The 18,116-nt window shown below is 37.5% G+C and overlaps 1 protein-coding gene and 1 long non-coding RNA gene across 8 annotated transcripts in view; both read left to right on the forward strand.

The window, feature by feature from the left end:
• CNTNAP2 (contactin associated protein 2) overlaps positions 1-18,116 on the forward strand; it is a 1,978,697-nt gene that overhangs the window by 1,148,889 nt on the left and 811,692 nt on the right. The window lies entirely within an intron of this gene.
• Positions 1,111-4,187, forward strand: LOC144285053 (uncharacterized). 2 transcript variants are annotated; one of them, XR_013353457.1, is made up of 3 exons: positions 1,111-1,255; positions 1,344-1,461; positions 4,006-4,187. It is a non-coding gene; the product is annotated as an uncharacterized LOC144285053 (long non-coding RNA). The 2 variants fall into 2 exon arrangements; XR_013353456.1 differs by lacking the exon at positions 4,006-4,187 and adding an exon at positions 2,016-2,354.

Raw genomic sequence — 18,116 nt, forward strand, 5'->3', positions numbered from 1 at the left:
CTTGAAATTTATCAGTAACTGTGTGTCGTACTTAGGGAAGAGACCTGGATCTTTAAAAGTAGTATCTCAGCTCTTCCGGTCTGGCCCTTGCCTCCTTCTCCGTATTAACACCATCCTCCACACCCTCTAGCCACTCTGCCTTCAGTCGGGGCCTGGAGCATCCTCTCAGTGGCCCATGCCTGTGCTATGCCCTGGATCTAGAGTTGCTCCAGTCTCACCATTCATCACCTCTCCTTTACCTTCCTCTCCATTTGATCAATTAAAAGATAACCTCCCCAGAGAGGCCATCCCAGGCCTTCAAAAACTGGGTCAGGTTCTTTTAAACTTCTAAAATCACACATTCAAGACTATCATTACATTTCTACCTCCTCTTCTAGATTTTAAACTTTGTAAGAATGGGAAACAGACCTGAGCATGCTCCCCATTGTGACTGCAGTGCCTAACACAGTGCCTGACAGGGGATATGCTCTAAACACATATATCTTTAAAAGATTTATTTATTTATTTATTCATGAGAGACACAGAGAGAGAGAGAAAGGGAGAGACATAGGTGGAGGAAGAAGCAGGCTCTTCTCAAGGAGCCCAATGTGGGATTTGATCCTAGATCCTGGGATCATGCCCTGAGCCGAAGGCAGACACTCAATTGCTGAGCCACCCAGGTGTCCCAAAACACATATTTTTGATAGAATCAGTGAATGAATATGATAGTACTACACTAACAAGAAGGTTTTGAAAGTACAAAGAAGGAAAAGGATAATTTCAGATGAAGGAATTCAGCCATGTATTATGGAAGAAATGGGATTAAAACTGGTCGTCAAAGACAGAAAAGCTAGCATAGGATGATAAGGAGCAAGGCTATCGTGGAAAAATGAAGAGCTTATTTATTTTTTTAAATGGACAGTTTAAACCAAGGCATGTGATATGGCTGAAGTGGAAGGTGCCACATATTCTCAGAATGCTGAGAAATTGCTGAATTCTGAGAAATGCTGAATTCTGAGAAATGCTCAGAATTCTCAGAATGCTGAAAAAAATTGTAAGAATGTGTGTTTTAGTCCATAGTCCACAGAAGTCACTAACTTCTAGAATGTGTGCATGTGATTGTTTTTAACTGTATACATTCCAGAAGAAGTGAGTCATCAGATTTTACCCATTGGAAGGAAGACTCACTTCAACTCATTTATTCTTTAAATGTTTCTGTTTTTTTTCTTCCCCACCCATCTTATCTGAATCAGTGGTCAGAAAATCCTAGAAGTGGGTAGGTACATCAGAAAGGAGTTTACAGAAAGTATTTTTAAATAATCATTCAGAATTAAATAATGTTTTAAATTCTTCTCTTTTCTCAGTAAGTTGGATAGAAAAGGAAAATGGTCTCGTAAGTTTCCTGGAGAGTGCTTGGAATGCATGGAGAAACTGGATTTTGTAGTCCTGAGTGTACAAAAGTGCTGGAGGAGAACAGGCAAGGTGAGGAGTTTGTTCCAACACAGCAGTTCCGTATGAAAACACTGCCAAGAGTAGCTGAGAATGCCATAGCGTGGCTCAAACAGATGGGTATAAAAATTAGAGTCTAAAAGATACATAGCTGTGCCACGAGGAGTGCTTTCAATAAAGGGGTGAGTGATGGAGGGGTTTGCTGGAGACACAGACTCATGGGCAGGTGAACATGGGGTGGAGAGAAGGCATAGGAGGAAAACAATCAATTGCTCCTTTTTTAGAGAGCACATGTATTAGTGAGGCACTTCTCAATCTATCATGTGCCTGTGAATCATCTGGATTCTATTCAGTGGATCTGCAGTGAAGACAGTTTCTACATTTTTCACAAGTTCTAAGGTGTTGTCAGTGCTGCTGGTCCACGAGCCACACCTTGAGTACACCAGAGCTGTGGGCTCTGCATCTTAGCTCCCAGGTGTGTGGAATGTGCGGCTCTGATGGTTGGAAGGGGACGCTGGTGAGGTGGGCCTTTGAAGTGGTGCGGCTGGTAAGAGAAGGAAGAAGCATGTTTTCTTTATCATTTCCAGGGAAGATAAACCAAAGCAGATGATATAGAAATGATAATATATGAAGTTGTCTGGCTTGGTGCTGGGAAGACTGTAGCAACTAGTCAAAAATGAAGTACTTCTGTTTCTCCCCTGAATCACCTGTTGTCTCTAGAGTGCTAAGACTTATGTTACTATTAGAAAGGAAAACAGAAAGCTGTTTTTCAGCAAGTCACTATAGGTCTCTACATGTGGAAAGGATACAAACCATATAACAATATCTAAATGTATAGTTTCTCCATACTTGTTGACTGACTCATTTCCTAGATGCTTGTTCTCTATAACAACTATGTCTTCATTTCGACCACTCATTATAAGAAACTGTACAAATCAGGGTTCTAGATTATAAATAAAGTGGGGGGAGGGAAGGAAAGACTCTAGTGAATTTATAGAGAAATATAAATCTCTAGCTCAAAATTGATGGAGGTAGAACCCAAGATGGGCATGGAAACTCCATGCTCTGTCACTTGTCACCAGAATACAATATTCCAGATTCCCCCTCGGTCACACAGAGTACTCTATGACCCTGCTTGCAGGACCCTCACCCTCACTCTTCCACCTCAGTTCTCCTTAGTAGAAGGCACTGCCCTGCTTCCCACTTAGCTTGGAACTCCCTCCTGCTAGAAATATCTTCTACAGAGACCAACTCAAACTAGTCCAAATAGAGATAATTAGTCATAAAGCTATACATGAAACAATTAGGGAAAAGTATATAGAAACTCAAAAGTAGGTGTCATAACAGTGGATGACCACATAATCTGCCAGGAAACTGTGCCACTTTCCAGAATCAAAGGAATACAACAGGCATGAACTGGTCCTACGCTAAATAAGCCAAGATTCATGATCACCTTACTCAACAGGTACAGAGCTCACTGAGACTGAAATGAGCAGAAGCTCTTGATTCGAAACAGTTTTAAAGGCATAAATTCATTGGTCTTCACCCACTCTGTCTTAACATATGAGAGCTATAATGCACTCATTTCTCCCCTTTAACTGCCAAACCAAGAGGACGGCTTTGCTTATATAGTTTTTGTTCTCTCAGATTCTCTGATGGGTATGCAAGGCTTGCCTTCTCAGCAACCAGTTTCCTGTGGGCAACCCCCAAGCTGTCCCTTTTCAACAACCTCTAGTTTCTGTTTGGATTCAGAGAAGCTAATCTGTCTTCAGTTACCACTGTGGCCTCAGAGACCTTTCAGCAGGTGCATGTGATTGAGGCCAGCCATCCTGGAAAGCCATCTGGGGTCATGAGACACCTGGCAGCCCTAGGCCAGAGACAAAGTGGAGAACCCTTGCAAAGATAGAATCTAAGCTAGAATCTTGGTGACTTTGTTAAGTTACTTGATCAAATCTACACTCACCTCTATACTTATCCCTTATTTGAGCCAATACATTTCCGTTTTTGTGAAGGCAGATTCTATTGTCTTTTCCATTATTTACAATTGAATCCATCCAAACTAATACATTGTCATTTTTCACAGCGCCCCCTACTGGGTCCCACAACCCCTTTGTCTCAGCTCTTATTTTTAGCTGGCCAGTTGTTCTTTAGGTTCTTACTTCAAGTGCTAGAAAGGAAACGTGTTGGCTCAATGTATCTTTTTTCTCAAGGCTCTCATCTTAAATCTGTGGTTTAGATGCTTCTGAGTCAGGTGCCCTGCCCTGCCCTTCTGTTCTCACAGAAGAAGAGCTGCTGTCCCCTCTCAAAAGACCCGTATCAATTTTCCTTCTGAGAGAGGACCAGCAGGACAGGTATTGGAGCATTTGAATAAGATATAATTTTATACTCTGTATTAATTATAATCCTTGCTTTTTTTACTATTTCACCTGAATAACTGATATGGATCACAGATATAATATAGAAATACTTAGAACTACTATAACTCATCTCTGACATCTTGGAGAACACCTACAAACAAAAAGTTGAATTTCTGAAAACTTCTCTTTCTTTTCTCATTTTTATTCTTTCCTTTTGCAGTGTAATTATTATTATATGGAACCCATATCTGTTGATGGTGAGTTTAAATGGATCAAAATTATTGCTCCTTAAAAGCAACACCAAAATTTGTAAGATATGATGCATACTAATTAAAGTTCAAGGAGCCCGAGGCAAGAAAAAAAGATAAGCCTTTGCTTAAGTTATGCAAAAGTATATTAAATATTCAAGATTAATTAAAATCTGGGGAAAGATTTTTTTTAACGGTGCCATTTAAAGTTTGCACAAAAGTTAATGCAAATATTATGAAATGTTTGCTATCAAGCCGGTTTGATGAATAAGGGAAGTCAATTAGCAACATAGTGAAATAAGAGTTAATTCATGTTGCTCTAGGTAGTTTCTTTCCTTTGTTCCATAAAAATCACTTATACTGCATAATAATTACATGCTGATGCCACAGTTTCACAAAGTGGTGGAAAGCATAATTCAATTATATTTATTTATTTTCTGAAACGAATAATATTTCTTCAAAACCATATCCTGATGATTTTCACAATGAAAATTTCATTGGTGGGAAATCAGAAATTTTGATTTCTGATGCTTTTCCTTGGTAAAAGGAGAAGAAAGCACATCTTTTACTGAACAAGAGGTTTCTGATATGTGAATACTTGATTAAAGACTCATCTATCTATGTTAATAGCACCGAGAAAGTTCTGGTTCTCACTTAATTGACCTTTATTCTACAATTCAGAACATATGAACTGGAATATAACTTTTCTTAAATAGGCATAGATATGCAGTGAGCTAGTAAAGTCAGATGTTTCCAAGAATATCTCCTTTTGTCCATCTGGCACAGTTTGTTATTTTGGGGGCCGTCACCGAGTGGAGTGGGGAAATGTTTTCCTAGAACCCTAGTATAGAATTATAAATGATTTTTCCTATGGTTACAATAGTCAAAAAATTAGAAGCAGTGGCTATAATTAATCTTTGTGAGTTGGCCTAGGAATCAAGTCCATCAGCATCATGTTTTTACACCAAAAGAGCAAAAGATACCTGAATTTCAAACAATTGACTGGCAAACAGACTTTTTCAGTATCTCTTGCTAATAATAGAGTAAGACTCATTCAAAGACAGAAGGCACTTTCTCTAGAAAAGAAAATAGAACAAATTACCAACTTTTACTGTATTACAAAACAGGATAGTATCTAAAGGTAAATGAATAGCTTTAGGCCAATGCCTCCACGTCTGGGAGCACCAGCCTGACTCTCATTGGAGAATGGAACCTAAAGCAGCCCCCCCCCCCCAAAGCAGGTGCTTTTTACACCTACAGGGGTCTGATAGAAAATCAAAATTCTACTACGCTCAGTGTTGAAAGTGCTCATTACTACATTACTAAATGGACTCAAATACCATGGCTCAAAGCCTGTTTTCTAAAAATAGAACATATTTAACCTATGAGGAAACATTTCCCTCAAAACCAGTATTACAAAAAAAAAAAAAAAAATCCAGCAGCTTTCAAACATTGAATCTGCAACCACCATATGAGAGAAGATGTGAACAAGTAAACAAATAGTCATTCAAATGAAAGGTTTCAGAGTGAGTGTTTATTTCCCAGGGCAGAGAATCCTTGCCCTCCTATCTTCACTCTACCCCCTGCCTGTCTTGCCATCTTCCAGCCTGCAAACCAGTTCCCTGTGGCTCACCTTCTCACAGATTGAAAAGCTTTCAAACTCGCACCACAGGAACGCGCTGCTTGCCTGCTGATGGGGGCCCCTCACTCCTCCTGGCAGCATTTCCGCTGTGTGGGGCCCTATATTCTGCAGCATAGACACAGACCAGTGGCTGGGGTTACACAGAGATTTTTTTTTTATTGTTTGGTTGGAATATTAAAAAGAGGGGGAAAGCAAGCTCTGTGTTCTGCATCATAGCACACTGTCTGGCAGGATGACTCATTTTTATTTAATGACTTTATTTATAAAATGCCTCCTCCCAATGAAGATTGAAAAGTGGGGCCAAGGGAAAAAGGGAAAGCAGAAGTTAATATATTTCCTGTGCCTGAGCTTGAAATTTGGCTTGAAGCTTCCTGGAAGCTTTATTATATTTGTTGGGAATACAGGATTAGCCAATATACCCAGCTGGAGCTTCCGTTTTCGGTTGTTTACCAGCATTTTTGTGGGTATTGGCGTAGTATATACTACCAATATTACTATGGAGAATTCACCCAGATTTTTTTCTTCATCTGGGCTCAGGTGTGGGCCAAGCAGCACATGAGTCTGTAGCGTGCATCCAGAGTTGGACCCCTAGAAGACTCATTAGCTGCCATCCCTCTGAATTCACTAATCTGATGCCATCACCTCTCTCTTGTGTCTTGGCTTTGCCATTTTCTGTGTTGGATTAAAAACTGACAAAAGGAGTCAATTTTCCTTTCCCACCTAAGTCATTGTATCAAAGGAACCTTAGAAGCAGAGGTCTACCAGCTAGAAAAAGGTACAAATTCATGTTTGTGAATAATCCCAATGTTATTTTAGGGACAAGTGAAAAAAAAAAAAAAACACTAAACTTGCTAATGGAATTAACTTGTCTAAAATTATAAATTGCACCATTCATAAAGTGCATATTGCCAGAAATAAAGGCAACAATCCACGCTATTTAAGTCTGGTATAATGAGAGTACTGTATGTTAAAATATCATCTCTATTGAGGTGTTGTTTTTAAAAAATTCCTCAGCCATATGAAATCATTCTAAAGTATTAAGTATAGTTGTTTTGTGTTTTGTTTTGTTTTGTTTTGTTTTGTTTTGAGAGAAAGAGAATCAGCTGAGGAAGAGGCAGAGGGAGAGGGGGAGAGAGAACCTTAAGCAGACTCCATACCCCGCACAGATCCCAAGGCACGATCCAATGAAGCTGAACCGAAATCAGGAGTCAGACACTTAACCAACTGAGCCACCACAGTACTTCTTGAACATCACAATTTTTGACATGAGAGTGAACTCATTAACTATTGCAGTACTGTCAAGAGGAATAAAGCAGACGAGCAAAATAAAGCTAGAAATAGGGTGTGTTCCTTTGCTCCCTGAATTTTTCAAGAGATTTATCTATTAATTTGTTTATTCAACAATATTTATGGAGGACCAGAAGAGACACTGTGGTATTCATTTGCACACTAGTCAAGATGTTTGCTTTTTTTTTCCTTTATTGTGGTATAATTGCCAAATAAAATTGTAACATATTTAAAGTGTTAACGATGTGATGATTTGTTATATGTATACACCGTGAAAGGATTCCCATAATCAAGTTAATTAACACATCCATCACCTCACATAGTTCCCTTTTCTGCATGTGGTGAGAATGCTTAAGATCTGCTATCTTCGCAGTTTTCAAGCGTACAATACAGAATTGTTATCTTTGTCATCATGCTGCATATTAGATCTCTGGGACTTAATTTATCTTATAACTGAAAATTTGCACACTTGGACCAACCTTTTCCCATTTCTGCCAGCCCTCAGCCCCTGGCAACCACCATTCATTCCATTTTCTGTTTCTATAAGTTTGGCTTTTTGTTTATTTATTTATTTTTAGAGTCTACATGTTCATTTTGCAATATAATATTTGTCTTTCTCTGGCTTCTTTCACTTAGTGTAATGCCCTCGAGATTGTCAGAAATCACAGAATTTCCTTCCTATTTAGGTTTGAAGAATATTCCACTGCATATGTATATATACTATATAGTACCATAGTATAGTATATAGTATATAAAGTATATATATATATTATATATAAGTATATATATAGTATATATAAGTATATAGTATATAAAGTATATATATGCTATATAGTACTTTATATACTTATACTTTATATACTGTATACTTATATATCCTTACATATACTTATATATAAGTATACCTTATATACTTATAGAATATAAAGTGTATATATATATATATATATATATATACTACATAGTATATATAGTATAGTATATAAATACATAGTATTTTCTTTATTTGTTGATCCATTGACAGGTACTTAGGTTGTTTCCATATCTTGACCACGGTGAATAACGAACGCTACAGTGAAGGATGTTCATGTTTATAACTTGAGTCTGTCACATTCTGATGGCTTGCCATTGGCAGCAGGGATGCTGGAATGGACAGGTGAAAGTCATCCAAAAAGGCTCTTTAAGTGGATACATTTCAAAAGGGATTCTGAAATACTGATACTGTATTCGTTTTCTGAATAGATTTTACATTGTGAATGATTGACATTAGAAAATATTTGTTGGAAATTATGTGCTGCAATAACAAATATTATGAACAATTTCTGAGAGCAGTCAAGAATTTAAATCATAAAAGTCAGTTGCGGACATGAATTTGTAGGTGAGTACTCTAAATTTGTGTCAATATTTGTAATCTAGTCTTCGAGAATACAAAACTCATGACAAAAGAAAGGTTAGGAAACGTTTTCTCAGCTCATCTCTAATAGATGAGAATAAACCAATCACTGGTAATTGTAATGTGGGCTGCTCCAGAAAAGCTTGTCTCTGGAGTGTAGAATACACTTAAGGGGAACATAGATAGAATCTCCTCTCAAAGAGTTTGGTTTTGACCTTTATGAATTATATATTATCACTGCTTTGAATTAAGCTATTACTGACTCATTGTCGGTTTAGCAGGTAACAAATGAGTAGGTGTTTTGAAAAGCAGTGTTTAGTATCATTTTAAATGTTATTTTAAAAGTTAATTTACATTCGCTTCTCAGCCTTTTGGCTAAGATCAAGTGTAAAAGTTAATTTACACTGAGGATTTTCTGATATCCATGTTTCTCATAGTAACTCGTGTATATATAGAAATATCGATACAGAAGTAGGAAATATTACTGTGATATAATTTTATAGAGAAATCTTAATAGATGATAGGCATTACAGTTTGTTTTCTATATAGAAATTTGACATTGGAGGATTATCTTTGTTTTAAGATTTTATTTATTTATTCATGAGAGACACAGAGAGAGAGAGAGAGAGAGAGAGATTGAGAGAGAGGCAGAGACACAGGCAGAGGGAGAAGCAGGCTCCATGCAGGGAGCCTGATGTGGGACTCTATCCCAGGTCTCCAGGATCACACCCTGGTCTGAAGGCGTTGCTAAACCACTAAGCCACCAGGGCTGCCTGATTATCAGTATTTCTATTCAAAATTCACCCACTTTCTATCTAAAATTATTAAAATATAAATTATATTATATTTATTCACATCTAAATTGCACAATTAAACTATCAGGATATCTGATATAGCCTTGTGTGTGTGTATATGTATACTGTATATATAATATTATATATTATAATATATATATATATATATATTATACACACATGCAAGAGAGAGAGGAAGATGAGAGGGAGAGGGTTGGGGAGATGATCCAAAATGGCAGCATAGGACCTTGAACTCACCTCCTTCCACAGACACACCAAATCTTTTTGTTTTTCCCAAATCAACTAAATGATATTTATTTGGAAAAGAATTAAAAAAATTTAAAAAGACATTTTTGGGCTATTTTGCTCTCTCCATTTTTGAGCAAACTATTTTTGAGCAAATTATTCCAAGAATGGAATAATTCTTGCTGAAAAAGAACAGCTCCCTCTACAAGAAGGGATAGAAGAGCCACATCAAGATGGGTAGGAGAGACAGAGATGTGTTCTTGCTGGAAACCCCACCTCTGGTGCAGTAACACACAATAGGGAGGCATATAATGGATAAAGAGCTTCTCCATGAGTATCAGGGGGTTGTGCCTCACATTGGGCACCCCAATTCTTGGGACCTGTAGTAGAGACATGAAGCCCTAAAAACATCTGACTTTGGAAACCAATGGGGCTTACAGCCAGAGGACCCTGGGGACTATGGTGATTTGAGATACTCTTTGTGAGGGGCTAACATGCAGACTTACTTATCCCAGACTTACTTATCCCAGGACACATTGCAAAAGCAGCAGTTTGAATGATGACTGGATATTATGGAAAGGAGATTGATTTGTTAATCTTAAAGCATTTACCAGAACAGCAGGTACCCACTGAGACTTTCCTCAGGAGCAAGGTGCTGGTGAGCACCATTTTAGCACTCTCTCTCTACCTTACTAGTGCAGGTGGGCACACAGAGATGGTCTTGCTAAAGCCACAGGTGTACCCCCACACCAGCACTAACCACAGCCTCAGTAAAGTTGACAGGTGAGCATAGTCCACACAGATAAAGCCCCTTGGTCACCTAACCCTGGTGGCCAGAGGCTCGCATTCCTGGGCCCCATTGGATTATAATAATCAGAAAGACAGTTCTGAGCTACCACATCCAGAGCACTGCACAGAGAGTAGACTTGAACACATACCTTTGGTCAGCCTGTGGAAAAGACCCATCTGTCCTGGAGCTTCAACCTGAGAAACTGGCTTCAGAGGTCCTCTAGAGGCTACAGAGTGCTCTCAGGTAATGTAGACAGAGAGATACCATCTTTGAACTATTCATTGCTGTCTGGTGCCTGACAAAGGAACTTATACACTTATCTGAAGCCCTGATTCTTGCAGCTGTTGCATGGGGGACATCTCCAGATCTTCTTATCTGGAAGTTAGCAGGGTTTATAATTGTAGGAGTGTAGATGTTTGCATACTTTAAAAGCTGATGCCTGAGGGTATAACTTCCAATCAGCTTGAAACTGGATACTGACTAAGGTCCTTTCCCTTAGACCACAAAGTATTAGCAAGTTAAATTCAATAATATATTAAAAGGATCATCCACCATGATTGAATAGAATTTATTCCAGGAATGCAAGGATGGTTTGATGTCTACAAATCAATCAACATGACACAACCATTTGAATAAAACAAAGGATAAAAATCATATGATCATCTCTATAGAAGCAGAAAAGGCAAAATTAAACATCTATGATAAAAATTCTCAACAAAATGTGTATAGAGGGAACACACCTCAACATAATAAAAGCCATGTATGACAAACTCACAGCTAATATCATACTCAATTGTGAAAAGCAAAAAGCTTTTCCTCTAAGATCAGGAACACGACAAAGATGTTCACTTTTGCACTTTGATTCAATAGAGTATTGGAAGTTCTAGCCATAGAAATCAGGCAAGACAAAGAAATCCAAATTAAGGATTATGTGGAAAAGAAAAAGGAAAAGTGTCACTATTTGCAGATGACATGATACTACACATAGAAAACCCTAAAGACTCCACCAAAAAACCATTAGATCTAATAAATTAACTCAGCAAATTTGCAGGACACAAAATTGATATATAGAAATCTGTTGCATGTTTGTAAACTAATGAACTATAAGGAAAGGAAATTAACTAAGAAATCCCATTTATAATTGAGTCAAAAAAAGAATAAAAGACCTCAGAATAAATTCAACCAAGGAGGTGAAAGACCTATATACTAAGAACTATGAGACACTGATGAAAGAAATTGATAAAGGCACAAATAAATGGAAAAATATCCACGTTCATGCATTGGCAGCATTACTATAGTTAAAATGTCGATGCTACCCAAAGCTATCCATAGATTCAGTGAAATCCCTATCAAATTTCAATGGCTTTTTTTAAGAAGTAGAACAAATAATTCTAAAATTTGGGGGAGATAACAAAAGACCCCAAATAGGCAAAGCAATATTGTGAAAGAAAAACAAAGCTAGAGGTAGCACACTCCCTGATTTCAAACTATACTACAAAGCTATAGTAATCAAAACAGTATGGTATTGGCATATAAGCAGACACATAGATCAATGGTAGGGAATAGAGAGCCCAGATATAAGCCCACACATATGTGGTCAGTTAATATATGACATAAGAGATAAGAATACACAGTGGGGATATTACAATCTCTTGTAAATGATGTTGGGAAAATGGGACAGTTACATGTAAAGAATGTAACTGGACCACTGTCTTACACCATACACAACTATTAACTCAAAATGGATTGAAAACATGAATGCAAAACCTAAAACTAAAACTCCTAGAAAAGACATAGGTAGTAAGCTCCTTGACATTAGTCTTAGCATTGAAATTTTGGATCTGGCTTCAAAAGCAAAAGCAACAAAAGCAAAAGTTAAACAAATTGAAAAGCTTCTGTACAGCAAGGAAATCATCAACAAAATGAAAAGGCAGCCTACTGAATGAGAAAAAATGCTTGCAAATCATACAAAGGGTTAATATCCAAAATACGGAAACAATTCAAAGGATAGCAAAAAATCTAATTAAAAAATGGGCAGAGGACAGATATAAGCGTTTTTCCAAAGATGTGCAGATGGCTAACAGGCACATGGAAAGAGGTTCAACATGACTAATTATCACTAATTTGCATCACTAAATGCAAATCAAAACCACAATGAAACATCACCTCACACTTGTTAGAATGCTGTTATCAAAAAGATAAGAAATAAATTTTGGAGAGAATGTGGTGAAAAGGGAAGCCTCATATACCATTGATGGTAATATAAATTCTCACAACTTCTATGGAAAACAATATGGAGGTTCCTCAAAAAAATGAAAAGTAGAATTATCATATGATCCAGCTATTTCACTTCTGGGTTTTTTATCCAAAGAAAACAAAAATGCTGATTTGGAAAGATCTATGTACCCCTATGCTCACAGCAGCTTTATTTACAATAGGCAACATATGGAAACAACTGAAGTGTCCATCAATGGATAAGTGAATAAAGAAGATGTGGTATATATTATATTTATTATTATTTATTTTACTTATTTATTAATTATTATGTATTATTATATATTTATTATTCATAAAATATATAATGTATATATAAGAACTACTCAACCATAAAAAGGACTAGCCATTTGTGACAACATAGATGGCCCTTGAGTATATTATGCTAAGTGAAATAAGTCAGAGAAAGGAAAGTACTGTTTGATTTTTTTTTAATATGTGAAATCTGAAAAAAGAAACAAAGCAAAACCCCTGGTTACAGAGAACAGATTGATGGCTATCAGAGGGGAAGTGTCTTAGGGATTGTATGACATGGGTAAAGGGTCAGTTATATGGTAACTGATAGATGGCAACTAGATCTATTACAGTGATCATTTTGTAGCATATACAAATATTGAATTATTATGTTGTAGATCTGAAACCAATGTAATGTTATATACCAACTTTATCTCATTAAAAAAGAATACATTTATAAACTGGGCCTAAATTGCAGATACTGATATAAATATATACATGTATATATGTACTGATATAAATGGTACTAATTTTATCTGTATTATCTACAATAATATAGATAATATATTTATATTATTTATACTACAGATACAATCGGTAGTATTCCAGGACCGTGAAGCAACTTTTTACCATGAACTTATAATCATCCTGAACTTAGGATCATTCCATATTAAAAGCAAACACGCACACGTCTCATTCCTGTGATGTTCAGACCCTGTTTAGATCCTGACAGTACAGTCTCTTTAACCGAGACTCATCAAACTGAAGGGATGAGCAGGATCACTGATTCTGACCCCATCGAAGTAGATCATAGTCACAAATAATTAAGTGAACTGAACTGTACTTATGTGTGTAATACCTTCTTCACATATAGGGTGAATTGTTAATTCACGGAAATGGACAGAGAAACACATCAGAATTACCACCTGTAGCATCTTACTTGAAGTAAATATGGTTTTCCAAAACAGTAAATACTTGAACATATTTTTTGTAAACCCTCAAAAAAATATTTTTTTTACTGTTGGTTTGGAACAGAGCTTTCTGACTGTAAATACATACCAATTTTTAAAAATTTATTTATTTATTTACTTGAGGCAGAAAGAGAGCGCAAGTGGAGAGGATGGTGGGAGGGAGAGGGAGAAGCAGACTCCCCACTGAGCATGGAGCCCCATCCAGGGCTTGATTCCAGGACCTGAGCAGAAGGCAGACACTTGACCAACTGAGCCACCCATGCGCCCCTAATGGCGATTTTTATACAATTTTGCTGTATATGACTTTGCTAAAAAGAAAAAAGTCATGATTCCAAGTCCTTTGTCATCTGTAGATAAGGATTGATTGAGCTACTTTTCTGACCAGTCATGGAATACAAACAGGTGCTTGGATTGAGTAGGAGTTGCTAAGGGTTTAAAGGTCAGGCTCCAAGTGTCCTGTACCACAGGCTGAGATATGTAGATTTTATTATTAATGATCTCTTCTAATTGCAAGACATGATGAAAAATAAAAGACATGCTCTGACCACCCATCAGATCCTTTTCCCAACTCCCCAAAATCGGTTTTCTGTGAAATGCCTGTGGTGGTTATGCCAGTAATGGGACTTAATTTACAGGAGTCTCTTAATCAAGTTAGCCCAGCTTGGCTGATCTTTGTTGCAAAGATCATGGAATCAGCCAAGCAGTAGCTTGTGTGCCCAAAGAAAAATCTGATTAAAATGCTTAATACCACGATCATACCTTTCATAATCTTAATAATTATAGAACACATACTACTTACATTTTTTGAAGTGGTTCCAAAACTGCTTTTCCCGCTGTGTGTCTATTTGATGAATAAGCAGTTTCCTAAACCTCCTTTCCCTCCCTCCACTGCCCCAGTGTTGAAGCTAATTATATCACCTTCTACCTTTTCTTACTGTGGATATATATGAACCCATGGCCCATTAGCTCTTCGTCTTTGCAGACTTCAATACCTGGATCACTGCCACATGCTCTGTAACTCTCCTGTCATATCCTTCAGAGGATATCTCTGTCTCTTAATTATTGGACCCTCCCTCCTCTGCTGATATGATCCCTCGATGTGCCACATAACCAGCGACTTCCAAGGTCAGCCCTGAGACCTCAGTATTGCCATAAACTACAAACACTCCGTAAGTTTGCTGCTCATTCTCTCCAGTTTCCTAAATCAACTGTAACAAAAATACATCTTTCCTGGACTCGGTTCCCTCATGCCCTCACATCTCTTCCACCCAGTTTCAGTTCCATGTTCTAGCATTAGAATGACTTCCTTGTAATCATCCTTGATTTATTTGCTCCCCTCTATTTCCATTATACTGGCTCAGAAAAATACCCGTGCTGGTTAAGTGCAGTTTTCTGAGAACTTTGCATCTCCCCTGGGGGAAAGGACACTGCTATCCTGACTGGTCTTGTTTTAAACTCCTGGCCACTGAGCTCTCATGGCCCCCTGGTGTTGCAGGTGGGCTGCATGCCCTGCTCCATCTTCTCCTGTCCTCACACATCCCCAACTTGTTCTCCTTCCCTTCAGTTAATTACATTCCCCAACTCATTAAACTAACAGCTTGTTTCTTTGATTCCTTTTAAAATAGTACTGATCATGGCCTTCACATTGTTTTGCCTCATTCTTTCTTGAACCTGTTCCAGAGGATTTCATCCCTAGCAGAACAGCTCCCATCAAGGAGGAAGGGGTCTTCACGTCGCTAAGTCAAATGGAGAATTCTCAGTCTTCACCTTGATTACCCATCCATGTTAGACACAGACCCTCCTCCTCTTCTCCTTTGATCTACCCCTACTGCTCCTTCTCCTGCAAGTTCTTCCTTAGTTTCATCATCTCTAAATAATGGAGAGCACCAGGTTTTAGTCCTTGGGAGTGTTCTCTCTTCTGTCTGCATCCAGTACCTCAAGCTCTCATCTGGTCTCATGGCCCTAGATTCCACCTGGATGCTGGTGCCTCGCAGACTTGTGTCTCTGGTTCTGTCCACTCTGTGGAGCCTCAGACCCAACTGCCTCTTCATAGTCTGACAGGTATTTTAGCTGTTTATTTTTTTTTTTCTGTTCAAGACAAAAGTATCCATCAAAAACAAATGTTCCTCCCTCAGCTTTCTCTATGTACAAAGTAAATGTCAGCTCCATTTTTATATTTGTGCTGCCTCAAAAACTTTGCTTCCTCTTTGACTCTTCTCACCATGCCTCAGATCCCAAATCCCACTTATCAGCGAAGGCTCTCCCGTCAGTATATCCAGGGTCCAGCTGTTTCTGACCATCTCCACCAAATTCCACTTCTGCATGGGGTTGCTGCAATAACTTCCCAGTTGATCAGCCCAACAGCCAGTGGGATACATTTAAATGAGATGTTTTCTTTCCATTTAGTGTAAAACCAAAGGCTTTTAAAGCAGAGTTTTATTTGTAAAATAATTGCTTTTGGTTTTGGTTGATGAAAATAATACATGTTTAAAAGAAGTATTTCTACACTGAAAAACCTTTGCAACCTACTTACCAGTTCCACATAATGACTATTGCCTTTAAATAAGCACTGCCCAGGGTTGGGATTAGACAGGTAGGTATTAAGAATAGAGAGGATTTAGTTATGTTTTCATTATTACTATAGTCATTTATTTATCATTATAAAGAAAGAGAATGCCTTCATATTATAACTAATTGAAATACTATTATGAAAAATTCCTATGACAGACCTCTGGATTCCTCTCACCTTTGACAGCCCCCATCCTAACTCACTCAACCTCTCCTGAAAAGGCCCAGAAACCAGAGACAGAATATCCCATTAACATCATTAGACACTCCTTGGTCTCAACAGTCAGCTCTCACCAAGCAGCCATTGCTTTGCTCTCTACTCCATTGTCAAAATCATCCATGTGTAATGTAACATGCAGACATTCCTACATAGCCTGTGTCTTCTCTGACAGAAATTCTTGTGTTGATACCTGTTGACTCAAAGGTATCTGTTGACCTCTTGTCCCAAATGCCCAAGGATGATTGACAAATGAAATTAATCCCTTCAGTATTAATTTCATGTTTGAATATTTCCTTTTTAGCTTTCATTTTCTTAAATTAAATTAATGTTTTAGTGTAGTTGACACACAAGTGTTACATTAGTTTCAGGTGTACAACATAGTGGTTCAACAAATGTATTCATTATGCTGTGCTCACCACAAGTGTAGCTACCCTCTGTCACGCACAACACCGTTACAATATCATTGACTATATTCCTTATTCCTGTGACTTATTCTCATCCCATAACTGGAAGCCTGTTCACATCAGCCTTTTTGACTGAGGGGATATCTTCCTATTGATTTGATCATTTATTACTTGGTTTCGCTGTAGCCCTCAGACATTTAACATCCCATTTCCAACAGAACCTAAAAATGTGCATTTTATTTATTCCAACATTAGACATAATCTTAGCTCAAAAAACTTCAATGGTGTTTGAATTCAAATGCTAATGTGTAAACCTCTTTTATCATATAATCTTCATAAGGATATATTATTATATAGTTACATCTCATTTCTCACTACTTTAAGATTAGAGATTTAAAAATTAGTAATTCAAAAGTGATTATTTTATCCTGAACCTCTGTGCCTACAGACCAAGATGCTATATCCATCAGTAATGGAGATGGGTAGCAAAAGTGTATGTACCATAGTGCTTAGTTTACTTTTAAGCCGTTCGATTCTGCTTTTTATTTAAACAAAAAAAGCATAAATAATTAGAAAGCTTATACATCAATACTTATTAGTTTCCATTATTCTTTATAGAGTTTCTTTTGCCTTACTCATGTATGATTCCAATATTAAAAATTGAAGCCCCAGTCTGCTCAATGTCCTTCTGGGAGGTGGTAGTGGTGGTAGTGTGTGTGTGTGTGTGTGTGTGTGTGTGTATAATGGATATTTAAAATTTTGTTATTGAATATGATCATTCTAAAGTCCCTCAGCATGACTTTCTGATTGCAGAGGCTGTATTTGAAGCTTCAAATCAGCTTCAGTCAAAATGCTTAGTTACTCCTTTCCATTGAGCAAATACCTCCTTCAGTTTCCATCCTAGCACTTTTACTTTGTTCTAATATGTCTTCCACATCTAGTCCACCAACCAGAATCTCTTTCTTTATTTAATTCCATGGTTAAACCAGAAAATGTTTAGAAAGACAATGTCCCAAAGTCATTGTACCTACTCTTGAGGCCCTTATATAAGATCTTTTTAATTCTCAGAATTTCTGCCCCCACACCCCACCCCACCAGTCAGTCATGTTTTAAGAGGTCTGGGAATGAGCCTGATCTGTTTACCACTATATCTTCAATGTCTAGCCCAGAAAAAACCTTGTGAAAGATTTTTTTATTGGCTAAATGAAAATTATCATTGAATGAACAAATGGTTGAATGATCCCATACTCTTCCTCTAAA

Source organism: Canis aureus, chromosome 15, assembly GCF_053574225.1.
Source record: "Canis aureus isolate CA01 chromosome 15, VMU_Caureus_v.1.0, whole genome shotgun sequence".
Lineage (NCBI taxonomy): Eukaryota > Metazoa > Chordata > Mammalia > Carnivora > Canidae > Canis > Canis aureus.